Source organism: Bos javanicus, unplaced genomic scaffold (genome assembly GCF_032452875.1).
Source record: "Bos javanicus breed banteng unplaced genomic scaffold, ARS-OSU_banteng_1.0 tig00003446_1, whole genome shotgun sequence".
NCBI classification, from domain to species: domain Eukaryota; kingdom Metazoa; phylum Chordata; class Mammalia; order Artiodactyla; family Bovidae; genus Bos; species Bos javanicus.
In genome coordinates this window covers 216,673-234,728 of record NW_026893797.1, presented here as the reverse complement: position 1 = coordinate 234,728, position 18,056 = coordinate 216,673, and positions in this window count along the sequence as shown.

The following is an 18,056-nucleotide window of genomic DNA, read 5'->3' as shown; positions in this document are numbered from 1 at the left end:
AGCTCAGCTGGCAATTGTCAAGCAGATGAGCAGACAGTAATCACGCAGCTCAGCAGGCCCTGATCACGTGACTGAGCATGCACTGATCACGTGGCTGATCACACACTGATCACGTGACTGATCATGCACTGATCACGTGACTGATCATGCACTGATCACGTGGCTGATCATACACTGATCACGTGCTGATCATGCACTGATCACGTGGCTGATCATGCACTGATCACGTGACTGATCATGCACTGATCACGTGACTGATCATGCACTGATCACGTGGCTATCATGCACTGCTCACGTGGCTGATCATGCATGATCACGCAGCTACCATGTACTGGTCACATGACTGATCATGCACTGATCACGTGACTGATCATGCACTGATCACGTGGCTATCATGCACTACTCACGTGGCTGATCATGCAATGATCATGTAGCTACCATGTACAGGTCACGTGAATGATCATACACCCATCACGTGACTGATCATGCACTGATCACGTCTATATCATGCACTGATCACATGACTGCCCATGCACTGATCACGTGGATGATCATACACTAATCATGTGACAGATCATGCACTGATCACGTGGCTGATCATGCACTGATACCGTGACTGAGCATGGACTGATCACATGACTATCATGTAGTGATCACGTGACTTAATGGCGCTGATCATGTGACTGATCATGCGCTGATCATGTTTGCTATCATACACTGATCATGTGCCTCTGGAGGCAATAAACAAAGAGCTGAGTAGGCACGAATCAAACAGTCAGCAGGCAATAATCATGGAACTCAGCTGTGAGGAATCATGCTGCTCAGCTGGCAATAATCAAGCAGCTGAGCAGGCAGGAATTACGCAGCACAGCTGGCAATTGTCAAGCAGATGACAGGCAGGAATCGTGCAGCTCAGCTGGCAATTGTCAAGCAGATGAGCAGACAGTAATCACGCAGCTCAGCAGGCCCTGATCACGTGACTGAGCATGCACTGTTCACGTGGCTGATCATACACTGATCACGTGATGATCATGCACTGATCACTTGGATATCATGCACTGATCACGTGGCTGATCATACACTGTTCACGTGTCTGACCATGCACTGATCACGTGGCTGATCATACACTGCTCACGTAACTGATCATGCACTGATCACGTGGCTATCATGCACTGATCACGTGGCTGAACATGCACTGTTCACGTGGCTGATCACACACCTGTCACGTGACATATCATGCACTGATCACGTGGCACTCATGCACTGATCACGTGGCTGATCATACACTGCTCACGTAACTCATCATGCACACATCACGTGGCTATCATGCACTGCTCACGTGGCTCATCATGGAATGATCACGTAGCTACCATATACTGGTCACGTGACTGATCATGCACAGATCACGTAAATGATCATGCACTGTTCACGTGACTGATCATGTACTGATCACGTGACTGATCATGCACTGATCACGTGGCTATCATGCACTGCTCACGTGGCTGATCATGCAATGATCACGTAGCAACCATGTACTGGTCACGTGACTGATCATGCACTGATCACGTAATTGATCCTGCACTGATCACGTGGCTCATCATGCACTGATCACGTGGCTGATCACACATGTATCACGTGACTGATCATGCACTGATCACGTGGCTCTCATGCACTGATCACGTGGCTATCATGCACTGATCACGTGGCTATCATGCACTGATCACGTGGCTGATCATGCAATGATCACGTAGCTACCATGCACTGGTCACGTGACTGATCATGCACTGATCACGTAATTGATCATGCACTGATCACGTGGCTGATCATGCACTGATCACGTGGCTGATCACACTGATCACGTGACTGATCATGCACTGATCACGTGAATATCATGCACTGATCACGTGGCTATCATGCACTGATCACGTGGATCATGCACTGATCACGTGGCTGATCACACACGATCACGTGACTGATCATGCACTGATCACGTGGCTATCATGCACTGATCACGTGGCTATCATGCACTGATCACGTGGCTGATCATGCACTGATCACGTAGCTATCATGCACTGGTCACGTGACTGATCATGCACTGATCACGTAACTGATCATGCACTGATCACGTGACTGATCATGCACTGATCAGTGACTGATCATGCACTGATCACGTGACTGATCATGCACTGATCACGTGGCTATCATGCACTGATCACGTGGCTGATCATGCAATGATCACGCAGCTACCATGTACTGGTCACATGACTGATCATGCACTGATCACGTGATTGATCATGCACTGATCACGTGGCTTATCATGCACTGATCATGTGACTGATCATGTGCTGATCATGTTTGGTGTCATACACTGATCATGTGCCTCTGGAGGCAATGAACATAGAGCTGAGTAGGCAGGAATCAGTCAGCAGGCTATAATCATGGAACTCACCTCTGAGAAATCATGCTGCTCAGCTGGCAATAATCAAGTAGATGAGCAGGCAGGAATTACGCAGCACAGGTGGCAATTGTCAAGGAGATGACAGGCAGGAATCGTGCAGCTCAGCTGGCAATTGTCAAGCAGATGAGCAGACAGTAATCACGCAGCTCAGCAGGCCCTGATCACGTGACTGAGCATGCACTGATCACGTGGCTGATCACACACTGATCACGTGACTGATCATGCACTGATCACGTGACTGATCATGCACTGATCACGTGGCTGATCATACACTGATCACGTGCTGATCATGCACTGATCACGTGGCTGATCATGCACTGATCACGTGACTGATCATGCACTGATCACGTGTCTGATCATGCACTGATCACGTGGCTATCATGCACTGATCACGTGGCTGATCATGCATGATCACGCAGCTACCATGTACTGGTCACATGACTGATCATGCACTGATCACGTGACTGATCATGCACTGATCACGTGGCTATCATGCACTACTCACGTGGCTGATCATGCAATGATCATGTAGCTACCATGTACAGGTCACGTGAATGATCATACACTGATCACGTGACTGATCATGCACTGATCACGTCTATATCATGCACTGATCACATGACTGCCCATGCACTGATCACGTGGATGATCATACACTAATCATGTGACAGATCATGCACTGATCACGTGGCTGATCATGCACTGATACCGTGACTGAGCATGGACTGATCACATGACTATCATGTAGTGATCACGTGACTTAATGGCGCTGATCATGTGACTGATCATGCGCTGATCATGTTTGCTATCATACACTGATCATGTGCCTCTGGAGGCAATAAACAAAGAGCTGAGTAGGCACGAATCAAACAGTCAGCAGGCAATAATCATGGAACTCAGCTGTGAGGAATCATGCTGCTCAGCTGGCAATAATCAAGCAGCTGAGCAGGCAGGAATTACGCAGCACAGCTGGCAATTGTCAAGCAGATGACAGGCAGGAATCGTGCAGCTCAGCTGGCAATTGTCAAGCAGATGAGCAGACAGTAATCACGCAGCTCAGCAGGCCCTGATCACGAGACTGAGCATGCACTGTTCACGTGGCTGATCATACACTGATCACGTGATGATCATGCACTGATCACTTGGATATCATGCACTGATCACATGGCTGATCATACACTGTTCATGTGTCTGACCATGCACTGATCACGTGGCTGATCATACACTGCTCACGTAACTGATCATGCACTGATCACGTGGCTATCATGCACTGATCACGTGGCTGAACATGCACTGTTCACGTGGCTGATCACACACCTGTCACGTGACATATCATGCACTGATCACGTGGCACTCATGCACTGATCACGTGGCTGATCATACACTGCTCACGTAACTCATCAAGCACACATCACGTGGCTATCATGCACTGCTCACGTGGCTCATCATGGAATGATCACGTAGCTACCATATACTGGTCACGTGTCTGATCATGCACAGATCACATAAATGATCATGCACTGTTCACGTGACTGATCATGTACTGATCACGTGACTGATCATGCACTGATCACGTGGCTATCATGCACTGCTCACGTGGCTGATCATGCAATGATCACGTAGCAACCATGTACTGGACACGTGACTGATCATGCACTGATCACGTAATTGATCATGCACTGATCACGTGGCTCATCATGCACTGATCACGTGGCTGATCACACATGTATCACGTGACTGATCATGCACTGATCACGTGGCTCTCATGCACTGATCACGTGGCTATCATGCACTGATCACGTGGCTATCATGCACTGATCACGTGGCTGATCATGCAATGATCACGTAGCTACCATGTACTGGTCACGTGACTGATCATGCACTGATCACGTAATTGATCATGCACTGATCACGTGGCTCATCATGCACTGATCACGTGGCTGATCACACACGATCACGTGACTGATCATGCACTGATCACGTGAATATCATGCACTGATCACGTGGCTATCATGCACTGATCACGTGGATATCATGCACTGATCACGTGGCTGATCACACACGATCACGTGACTGATCATGCACTGATCACGTGGCTATCATGCACTGATCACGTGGCTATCATGCACTGATCACGTGGCTGATCATGCACTGATCACGTAGCTATCATGCACTGGTCACGTGACTGATCATGCACTGATCACGTGACTGATCATGCACTGATCACGTGACTGATCATGCACTGATCACGTGACTGATCATGCACTGATCACGTGACTGATCATGCACTGATCACGTGGCTATCATGCACTGCTCACGTGGCTGATCATGCAATGATCACGCAGCTACCATGTACTGGTCACGTGACTGATCATGCACTGATCACGTAATTGATCATGCACTGATCACGTGGCTTATCATGCACTGATCATGTGACTGATCATGTGCTGATCATGTTTGGTGTCACACACTGATCATGTGCCTCTGGAGGCAATGAACATAGAGCTGAGTAGGCAGGAATCAGTCAGCAGGCTATAATCATGGAACTCACCTCTGAGAAATCATGCTGCTCAGCTGGCAATAATCAAGTAGATGAGCAGGCAGGAATTACGCAGCACAGGTGGCAATTGTCAAGCAGATGACAGGCAGGAATCGTGCAGCTCAGCTGGCAATTGTCAAGCAGATGAGCAGACAGTAATCACGCAGCTCAGCAGGCCCTGATCACGTGACTGATCATGCACTGATCACGTGGCTGATCACACACTGATCACGTGACTGATCATGCACTGATCACGTGACTGATCATGCACTGATCACGTGGCTGATCATACACTGATCACGTGCCTGATCATGCACTGATCACGTGGCTGATCATGCACTGATCACGTGACTGATCATGCACTGATCACGTGTCTGATCATGCACTGATCACGTGGCTATCATGCACTGCTCACGTGGCTGATCATGCATGATCACGCAGCTACCATGTACTGGTCACATGACTGATCATGCACTGATCACGTGACTGATCATGCACTGATCACGTGGCTATCATGCACTACTCACGTGGCTGATCATGCAATGATCATGTAGCTACCATGTACAGGTCACGTGAATGATCATACACATCACGTGACTGATCATGCACTGATCACGTCTATATCATGCACTGATCACATGACTGCCCATGCACTGATCACGTGGATGATCATACACTAATCATGTGACAGATCATGCACTGATCACGTGGCTGATCATGCACTGATACCGTGACTGAGCATGGACTGATCACATGACTATCATGTAGTGATCACGTGACTTAATGGCGCTGATCATGTGACTGATCATGCGCTGATCATGTTTGCTATCATACACTGATCATGTGCCTCTGGAGGCAATAAACAAAGAGCTGAGTAGGCACGAATCAAACAGTCAGCAGGCAATAATCATGGAACTCAGCTGTGAGGAATCATGCTGCTCAGCTGGCAATAATCAAGCAGCTGAGCAGGCAGGAATTACGCAGCACAGCTGGCAATTGTCAAGCAGATGACAGGCAGGAATCGTGCAGCTCAGCTGGCAATTGTCAAGCAGATGAGCAGACAGTAATCACGCAGCTCAGCAGGCCCTGATCACGTGACTGAGCATGCACTGTTCACGTGGCTGATCATACACTGATCACGTGATGATCATGCACTGATCACTTGGATATCATGCACTGATCACGTGGCTGATCATACACTGTTCACGTGTCTGACCATGCACTGATCACGTGGCTGATCATACACTGCTCACGTAACTGATCATGCACTGATCACGTGGCTATCATGCACTGATCACGTGGCTGAACATGCACTGTTCACGTGGCTGATCACACACCTGTCACGTGACATATCATGCACTGATCACGTGGCACTCATGCACTGATCACGTGGCTGATCATACACTGCTCACGTAACTCATCATGCACACATCACGTGGCTATCATGCACTGCTCACGTGGCTCATCATGGAATGATCACGTAGCTACCATATACTGGTCACGTGACTGATCATGCACAGATCACGTAAATGATCATGCACTGTTCACGTGACTGATCATGTACTGATCACGTGACTGATCATGCACTGATCACGTGGCTATCATGCTCTGCTCACGTGGCTGATCATGCAATGATCACGTAGCAACCATGTACTGGTCACGTGACTGATCATGCACTGATCACGTAATTGATCCTGCACTGATCACGTGGCTCATCATGCACTGATCACGTGGCTGATCACACATGTATCACGTGACTGATCATGCACTGATCACGTGGCTCTCATGCACTGATCACGTGGCTATCATGCACTGATCACGTGGCTATCATGCACTGATCACGTGGCTGATCATGCACTGATCACGTAGCTACCATGTACTGATCACGTGACTGATCATGCACTGATCACGTAATTGATCATGCACTGATCACGTGGCTGATCATGCACTGATCACGTGGCTGATCACACACGATCACGTGACTGATCATGCACTGATCACGTGAATATCATGCACTGATCACGTGGCTATCATGCACTGATCACGTGGCTATCATGCACTGATCACGTGGCTGATCACACACTATCACGTGACTGATCATGCACTGATCACGTGGCTATCATGCACTGATCACGTGGCTATCATGCACTGATCACGTGGCTGATCATGCACTGATCACGTAGCTATCATGCACTGATCACGTGACTGATCATGCACTGATCACGTGACTGATCATGCACTGATCACGTGACTGATCATGCACTGATCACGTGGCTATCATGCACTGATCACGTGGCTGATCATGCACTGATCACGCAGCTACCATGTACTGGTCACATGACTGATCATGCACTGATCACGTGACTGATCATGCACTGATCACGTGGCTTATCATGCACTGATCATGTGACTGATCATGTGCTGATCATGTTTGCTATCATACACTGATCATGTGCCTCTGGAGGCAATGAACAAAGAGCTGAGTAGGCAGGAATCAGTCAGCAGGCAATAATCATGGAACTCAGCTGTGAGAAATCATGCTGCTCAGCTGGCAATAATCAAGCAGCTGAGCAGGCAGGAATTACGCAGCACAGCTGGCAATTGTCAAGCAGATGACAGGCAGGAATCGTGCAGCTCAGCTGGCAATTGTCAAGCAGATGAGCAGACAGTAATCACGCAGCTCAGCAGGCCCTGATCACGTGACTGAGCATGCACTGTTCACGTGGCTGATCATACACTGATCACGTGACTGATCATGCACTGATCACGTGACTGATCATGCACTGATCACGTGGCTGATCATACACTGATCACGTGCTGATCATGCACTGATCACGTGGCTGATCATGCACTGATCACGTGACTGATCATGCACTGATCACGTGACTGATCATGCACTGATCACGTGGCTATCATGCACTGATCACGTGGCTGATCATGCACTGATCACGTAGCAATCATGCACTGATCACGTGACTGATCATGCACTGATCACGTGGCTGATCATGCACTGATCACGTGGCTGATCACACATGATCACGTGACTGATCATGCACTGATCACGTGGCTGATCATGCACTGATCACGTGGCTGATCATGCACTGATCACGTGGCTATCATGCACTGATCACGTGGCTGATCATGCAATGATCACGTAGCAACCATGTACTGGTCACGTGACTGATCATGCACTGATCACGTAATTGATCATGCACTGATCACGTGGCTGATCATGCACTGATCACGTGGCTGATCACACACTATCACGTGACTGATCATGCACTGATCACGTGACTGATCATGCACTGATCACGTGGCTATCATGCACTGATCACGTGGCTGATCACATACGATCACGTGACTGATCATGCACTGATCACGTGACTGATCATGCACTGATCACGTGGCTGATCATGCACTGATCACGTGGCTATCATGCACTGCTCACGTGGCTGATCATGCATGATCACGCAGCTACCATGTACTGGTCACATGACTGATCATGCACTGATCACGTGACTGATCATGCAGTGATCACGTGGCTATCATGCACTACTCACGTGGCTGATCATGCAATGATCATGTAGCTACCATGTACAGGTCACGTGAATGATCATACACCCATCAGGTGACTGATCATGCACTGATCACGTGGCTATCATGCACTGATCACGAGACTGATCATGCACTGATCACGTCTATATCATGCACTGATCACATGACTGCCCATGCACTGATCACGTGGATGATCATACACTAATCATGTGACAGATCATGCACTGATCACGTGGCTGATCATGCACTGATACCGTGACTGAGCATGGACTGATCACATGACTATCATGTAGTGATCACGTGACTTAATGGCGCTGATCATGTGACTGATCATGCGCTGATCATGTTTGCTATCATACACTGATCATGTGCCTCTGGAGGCAATAAACAAAGAGCTGAGTAGGCACGAATCAAACAGTCAGCAGGCAATAATCATGGAACTCAGGTGTGAGGAATCATGCTGCTCAGCTGGCAATAATCAAGCAGCTGAGCAGGCAGGAATTACGCAGCACAGCTGGCAATTGTCAAGCAGATGACAGGCAGGAATCGTGCAGCTCAGCTGGCAATTGTCAAGCAGATGAGCAGACAGTAATCACGCAGCTCAGCAGGCCCTGATCACGTGACTGAGCATGCACTGTTCACGTGGCTGATCATACACTGATCACGTGATTGATCATGCACTGATCACTTGGATATCATGCACTGATCACGTGGCTGATCATACACTGTTCACGTGTCTGACCATGCACTGATCACGTGGCTGATCATACACTGCTCACGTAACTGATCATGCACTGATCACGTGGCTATCATGCACTGATCACGTGGCTGATCATGCACTGTTCACGTGGCTGATCACACACCTGTCACGTGACATATCATGCACTGATCACGTGACTGATCATGCACTGATCACGTGGCTATCATGCACTGATCACGTGGCTGATCATGCACTGATCACGTGCTGATCATGCACTGATCACGTGGCTGATCATGCACTGATCACGTGACTGATCATGCACTGATCACGTGGCTGATCATGCACTGATCACGTGACTGATCATGCACTGATCACGTGACTGATCATGCACTGATCACGTGACTGATCATGCACTGATCAGTGGCTATCATGCACTGATCACGTGGCTGATCATGCACTGATCACGTGACTATCATGCACTGATCACTGGCTATCATGCACTGATCACGTGGCTATCATGCACTGATCACGTGGCTGATCATGCACTGATCACGTGACTGATCATGCACTGATCACGTCTGATCATGCACTGATCACGTGACTGATCATGCACTGATCACGTGGCTGATCATGCACTGATCACGTGATGATCATGCACTGATCACGTGGCTATCATGCACTGATCACGTGGCTGATCATGCACTGATCACGTGACTGATCATGCACTGATCACGTGGCTGATCATGCACTGATCACGTGACTGATCATGCACTGATCACGTGGCTATCATGCACTGATCACGTGGCTGATCATGCACTGATCACGTGGCTGATCATGCACTGATCACGTGGCTGATCATGCACTGATCACGCAGCTACATGCACTGATCACGTGACTGATCATGCACTGATCACGTGACTGATCATGCACTGATCACGTGGCTTATCATGCACTGATCATGTGACTGATCATGTGCTGATCATGTTTGCTGTCATACACTGATCATGTGCCTCTGGAGGCAATGAACAAAGAGCTGAGTAGGCACGAATCAGTCAGGCAATAATCATGGAACTCAGCTGTGAGAAATCATGCTGCTCAGCTGGCAATAATCAAGCAGCTGAGCAGGCAGGAATTACGCAGCACAGCTGGCAATTGTCAAGCAGATGACAGGCAGGAATCGTGCAGCTCAGCTGGCAATTGTCAAGCAGATGAGCAGACAGTAATCACGCAGCTCAGCAGGCCCTGATCACGTGACTGAGCATGCACTGTTCACGTGGCTGATCACACACTGATCACGTGACTGATCATGCACTGATCACGTGGCTATCATGCACTGATCACGTGGCTGATCATGCACTGATCACGTTGTCATGCACTGATCACGTGGCTGATCATGCACTGATCACGTGGCTGATCATGCACTGATCACGTGACTGATCATGCACTGATCACGTCTATAACATGCACTGATCACATGACTGATCATGCACTGATCACGTGGATGATCATGCACTGATCACGTGACTGATCATGCACTGATCACGTGGCTATCATGCACTGATCACGTGGCTGATCATGCAATGATCACGTAGCTACCATGCACTGGTCACGTGACTGATCATGCACTGATCACGTAATTGATCATGCACTGATCACGTGGCTGATCATGCACTGATCACGTGGCTGATCATGCACTGATCACGTGACTGATCATGCACTGATCACGTGACTGATCATGCACTGATCACGTGGCTATCATGCACTGATCACGTGGCTGATCATGCACTGATCACGTGCCTGATCATGCACTGATCACATGACTGATCATGCACTGATCACGTGACTGATCATGCACTGATCACGTGGCTATCATGCACTACTCACGTGGCTGATCATGCAATGATCATGTAGCTACCATGTACTGGTCACGTGACTGATCATACACCCATCAGGTGACTGATCATGCACTGATCACGTGGCTGATCATGCACTGATCACGTGACTGATCATGCACTGATCACGTGATAAATCATGCACTGATCACATAGCTATCATGAACTGATCACGTGGCTGATCATGCACTGATCACGTGGCTGATCATGCACTGATACCGTGACTGAGCATGGACTGATCACATGACTATCATGTAGTGATCACGTGACTTAATGGCGCTGATCATGTGACTGATCATGCGCTGATCATGTTTGCTATCATACACTGATCATGTGCCTCTGGAGGCAATAAACAAAGAGCTGAGTAGGCACGAATCAAACAGTCAGCAGGCAATAATCATGGAACTCAGGTGTGAGGAATCATGCTGCTCAGCTGGCAATAATCAAGCAGCTGAGCAGGCAGGAATTACGCAGCACAGCTGGCAATTGTCAAGCAGATGACAGGCAGGAATCATGCAGCTCAGCTGGCAATTGTCAAGCAGATGAGCAGACAGTAATCACGCAGCTCAGCAGGCCCTGATCACGTGACTGAGCATGCACTGTTCACGTGGCTGATCATACACTGATCACGTGATGATCATGCACTGATCACTTGGATATCATGCACTGATCACGTGGCTGATCATACACTGCTCACGTAACTGATCATGCACTGATCACGTGGCTATCATGCACTGATCACGTGGCTGAACATGCACTGTTCACGTGGCTGATCACACACCTGTCACGTGACATATCATGCACTGATCACGTGGCACTCATGCACTGATCACGTGGCTGATCATACTCTGCTCACGTAACTGATCATGCACACATCACGTGGCTATCATGCACTGCTCACGTGGCTGTCATGGAATGATCACGTAGCTACCATATACTGGTCACGTGACTGATCATGCACTGATCACGTAAATGATCATGCACTGTTCACGTGACTGATCATGCACTGATCACGTGACTGATCATGCACTGATCACGTGGCTATCATGCTCTGCTCACGTGGCTGATCATGCAATGATCACGTAGCAACCATGTACTGGTCACGTGACTGATCATGCACTGATCACGTGGCTGATCATGCACTGATCACGTGGCTGATCACACATGATCACGTGACTGATCATGCACTGATCACGTGGCTATCATGCACTGATCACGTGGCTATCATGCACTGATCACGTGGCTATCATGCACTGATCACGTGGCTGATCATGCAATGATCACGTAGCAACCATGTACTGGTCACGTGACTGATCATGCACTGATCACGTAATTGATCATGCACTGATCACGTGGCTGATCATGCACTGATCACGTGGCTGATCACACACGATCACGTGACTGATCATGCACTGATCACGTGACTGATCATGCACTGATCACGTGGCTATCATGCACTGATCACGTGGCTGATCATGCACTGATCACGTGACTGATCATGCACTGATCACGTGACTGATCATGCACTGATCACGTGGCTGATCATGCACTGATCACGTGGCTATCATGCACTGCTCACGTGGCTGATCATGCATGATCACGCAGCTACCATGTACTGGTCACATGACTGATCATGCACTGATCACGTGACTGATCATGCAGTGATCACGTGGCTATCATGCACTACTCACGTGGCTGATCATGCAATGATCATGTAGCTACCATGTACAGGTCACGTGAATGATCATACACCCATCAGGTGACTGATCATGCACTGATCACGTGGCTATCATGCACTGATCACGAGACTGATCATGCACTGATCACGTCTATATCATGCACTGATCACATGACTGCCCATGCACTGATCACGTGGATGATCATACACTAATCATGTGACAGATCATGCACTGATCACGTGGCTGATCATGCACTGATACCGTGACTGAGCATGGACTGATCACATGACTATCATGTAGTGATCACGTGACTTAATGGCGCTGATCATGTGACTGATCATGCGCTGATCATGTTTGCTATCATACACTGATCATGTGCCTCTGGAGGCAATAAACAAAGAGCTGAGTAGGCACGAATCAAACAGTCAGCAGGCAATAATCATGGAACTCAGGTGTGAGGAATCATGCTGCTCAGCTGGCAATAATCAAGCAGCTGAGCAGGCAGGAATTACGCAGCACAGCTGGCAATTGTCAAGCAGATGACAGGCAGGAATCGTGCAGCTCAGCTGGCAATTGTCAAGCAGATGAGCAGACAGTAATCACGCAGCTCAGCAGGCCCTGATCACGTGACTGAGCATGCACTGTTCACGTGGCTGATCATACACTGATCACGTGATTGATCATGCACTGATCACTTGGATATCATGCACTGATCACGTGGCTGATCATACACTGTTCACGTGTCTGACCATGCACTGATCACGTGGCTGATCATACACTGCTCACGTAACTGATCATGCACTGATCACGTGGCTATCATGCACTGATCACGTGGCTGAACATGCACTGTTCACGTGGCTGATCACACACCTGTCACGTGACATATCATGCACTGATCACGTGACTGATCATGCACTGATCACGTGGCTATCATGCACTGATCACGTGGCTGATCATGCACTGATCACGTGACTGATCATGCACTGATCACGTGGCTGATCATGCACTGATCACGTGACTGATCATGCACTGATCACGTGGCTGATCATGCACTGATCACGTGACTGATCATGCACTGATCACGTGACTGATCATGCACTGATCACGTGACTGATCATGCACTGATCACGTGGCTATCATGCACTGATCACGTGGCTGATCATGCACTGATCACGTGACTATCATGCACTGATCACTGGCTATCATGCACTGATCACGTGGCTATCATGCACTGATCACGTGGCTGATCATGCACTGATCACGTGACTGATCATGCACTGATCACGTCTGATCATGCACTGATCACGTGACTGATCATGCACTGATCACGTGGCTGATCATGCACTGATCACGTGATGATCATGCACTGATCACGTGGCTATCATGCACTGATCACGTGGCTGATCATGCACTGATCACGTGACTGATCATGCACTGATCACGTGGCTGATCATGCACTGATCACGTGACTGATCATGCACTGATCACGTGGCTATCATGCACTGATCACGTGGCTGATCATGCACTGATCACGTGGCTGATCATGCACTGATCACGTGGCTGATCATGCACTGATCACGCAGCTACATGCACTGATCACATGACTGATCATGCACTGATCACGTGACTGATCATGCACTGATCACGTGGCTTATCATGCACTGATCATGTGACTGATCATGTGCTGATCATGTTTGCTGTCATACACTGATCATGTGCCTCTGGAGGCAATGAACAAAGAGCTGAGTAGGCAGGAAAGTCAGTAGGCAATAATCATGGAACTCAGCTCTGAGAAATCATGCTGCTCAGCTGGCAATAATCAAGCAGATGAGCAGGCAGGAATTATGCAGCACAGCTGGCAATTGTCAAGCAGATGACAGGCAGGAATCGTGCAGCTCAGCTGGCAATTGTCAAGCAGATGAGCAGACAGTAATCACGCAGCTCAGCAGGCCCTGATCACGTGACTGAGCATGCACTGTTCACGTGGCTGATCACACACTGATCACGTGACTGATCATGCACTGATCACGTGGCTATCATGCACTGATCACGTGACTGATCATGCACTGATCACGTAACTGTCATGCACTGATCACGTGGCTATCATGCACTGATCACGTGGCTGATCATGCACTGATCACGTCTATCATGCACTGATCACGTGACTGATCATGCACTGATCACGTGGCTGATCATGCACTGATCACGTGACTGATCATGCACTGATCACGTGGCTATCATGCACTGATCACGTGGCTGATCATGCACTGATCACGTAGCTACCATGCACTGGTCACGTGACTGATCATGCACTGATCACGTAATTGATCATGCACTGATCACGTGGCTGATCATGCACTGATCACGTGGCTGATCATGCACTGATCACGTGACTGATCATGCACTGATCACGTGACTGATCATGCACTGATCACGTGGCTATCATGCACTGATCACGTGGCTGATCATGCACTGATCACGTGCCTGATCATGTACTGATCACATGACTGATCATGCACTGATCACGTGACTGATCATGCACTGATCACGTGGCTATCATGCACTACTCACGTGGCTGATCATGCAATGATCATGTAGCTACCATGTACTGGTCACGTGACTGATCATACACCCATCAGGTGACTGATCATGCACTGATCACGTGGCTGATCATGCACTGATCACGTGACTGATCATGCACTGATCACGTGATAAATCATGCACTGATCACATGGCTATCATGAACTGATCACCTGGCTGATCATGCACTGATCACGTGGCTGATCATGCACTGATACCGTGACTGAGCATGGACTGATCACATGACTATCATGTAGTGATCACGTGACTTAATGGCGCTGATCATGTGACTGATCATGCGCTGATCATGTTTGCTATCATACACTGATCATGTGCCTCTGGAGGCAATAAACAAAGAGCTGAGTAGGCACGAATCAAACAGTCAGCAGGCAATAATCATGGAACTCAGGTGTGAGGAATCATGCTGCTCAGCTGGCAATAATCAAGCAGCTGAGCAGGCAGGAATTACGCAGCACAGCTGGCAATTGTCAAGCAGATGACAGGCAGGAATCGTGCAGCTCAGCTGGCAATTGTCAAGCAGATGAGCAGACAGTAATCACGCAGCTCAGCAGGCCCTGATCACGTGACTGAGCATGCACTGTTCACGTGGCTGATCATACACTGATCACGTGATGATCATGCACTGATCACTTGGATATCATGCACTGATCACGTGGCTGATCATACACTGTTCACGTGTCTGACCATGCACTGATCACGTGGCTGATCATACACTGCTCACGTAACTGATCATGCACTGATCACGTGGCTATCATGCACTGATCACGTGGCTGAACATGCACTGTTCACGTGGCTGATCACACACCTGTCACGTGACATATCATGCACTGATCACGTGGCACTCATGCACTGATCACGTGGCTGATCATACTCTGCTCACGTAACTGATCATGCACACATCACGTGGCTATCATGCACTGCTCACGTGGCTCGTCATGGAATGATCACGTAGCTACCATATACTGGTCACGTGACTGATCATGCACAGATCACGTAAATGATCATGCACTGTTCACGTGACTGATCATGCACTGATCACGTGACTGATCATGCACTGATCACGTGGCTGATCATGCACTGATCACGTGGCTGATCATGCACTGATCACGTGGCTGATCATGCACTGATCACGTGACTGATCATGCACTGATCACGTGGCTATCATGCACTGATCACGTGGCTGATCATGCACTGATCACGTGACTGATCATGCACTGATCACGTGACTGATCATGCACTGATCAGTGGCTATCATGCACTGATCACGTGGCTGATCATGCACTGATCACGTGACTATCATGCACTGATCACTGGCTATCATGCACTGATCACGTGGCTATCATGCACTGATCACGTGGCTGATCATGCACTGATCACGTGACTGATCATGCACTGATCACGTCTGATCATGCACTGATCACGTGACTGATCATGCACTGATCACGTGGCTGATCATGCACTGATCACGTGATGATCATGCACTGATCACGTGGCTATCATGCACTGATCACGTGGCTGATCATGCACTGATCACGTGACTGATCATGCACTGATCACGTGGCTGATCATGCACTGATCACGTGACTGATCATGCACTGATCACGTGGCTATCATGCACTGATCACGTGGCTGATCATGCACTGATCACGTGGCTGATCATGCACTGATCACGTGACTATCATGCACTGATCACGTGGACTCATGCACTGATCACGTGGCTGATCATACACTGATCACGTGACTGATCATGCACTGATCACGTGGCTATCATGCACTGATCACTGGCTGTCATGCAATGATCACGCTACCATATACTGATCACGTGACTGATCATGCACTGATCACGTGACTGATCATGCACTGATCACGTGACTGATCATGCACTGATCACGTGGCTATCATGCACTGATCACGTGGCTGATCATGCACTGATCACGTAGCAACCATGTACTGGTCACGTGACTGATCATGCACTGATCACGTAATTGATCATGCACTGATCACGTGGCTGATCATGCACTGATCACGTGGCTGATCACACACTGATCACGTGACTGATCATGCACTGATCACGTGACTGATCATGCACTGATCACGTGGCTATCATGCACTGATCACGTGGCTATCATGCACTGATCACGTGGCTGATCATGCACTGATCACGTGACTGATCATGCACTGATCACGTGGATATCATGCACTGATCACGTGATATCATGCACTGATCACGTGGCTGATCATGCACTGATCACGTGGCTGATCATGCACTGATCACGCAGCTACATGCACTGATCACGTGACTGATCATGCACTGATCACGTGACTGATCATGCACTGATCACGTGGCTTATCATGCACTGATCATGTGACTGATCATGCACTGATCATGTTTGCTGTCATACACTGATCATGTGCCTCTGGAGGCAATGAACAAAGAGCTGAGTAGGCAGGAATCAGTAGGCAATAATCATGGAACTCAGCTCTGAGAAATCATGCTGCTCAGCTGGCAATAATCAAGCAGATGAGCAGGCAGGAATTATGCAGCACAGATGGCAATTGTCAAGCAGATGACAGGCAGGAATCGTGCAGCTCAGCTGGCAATTGTCAAGCAGATGAGCAGACAGTAATCACG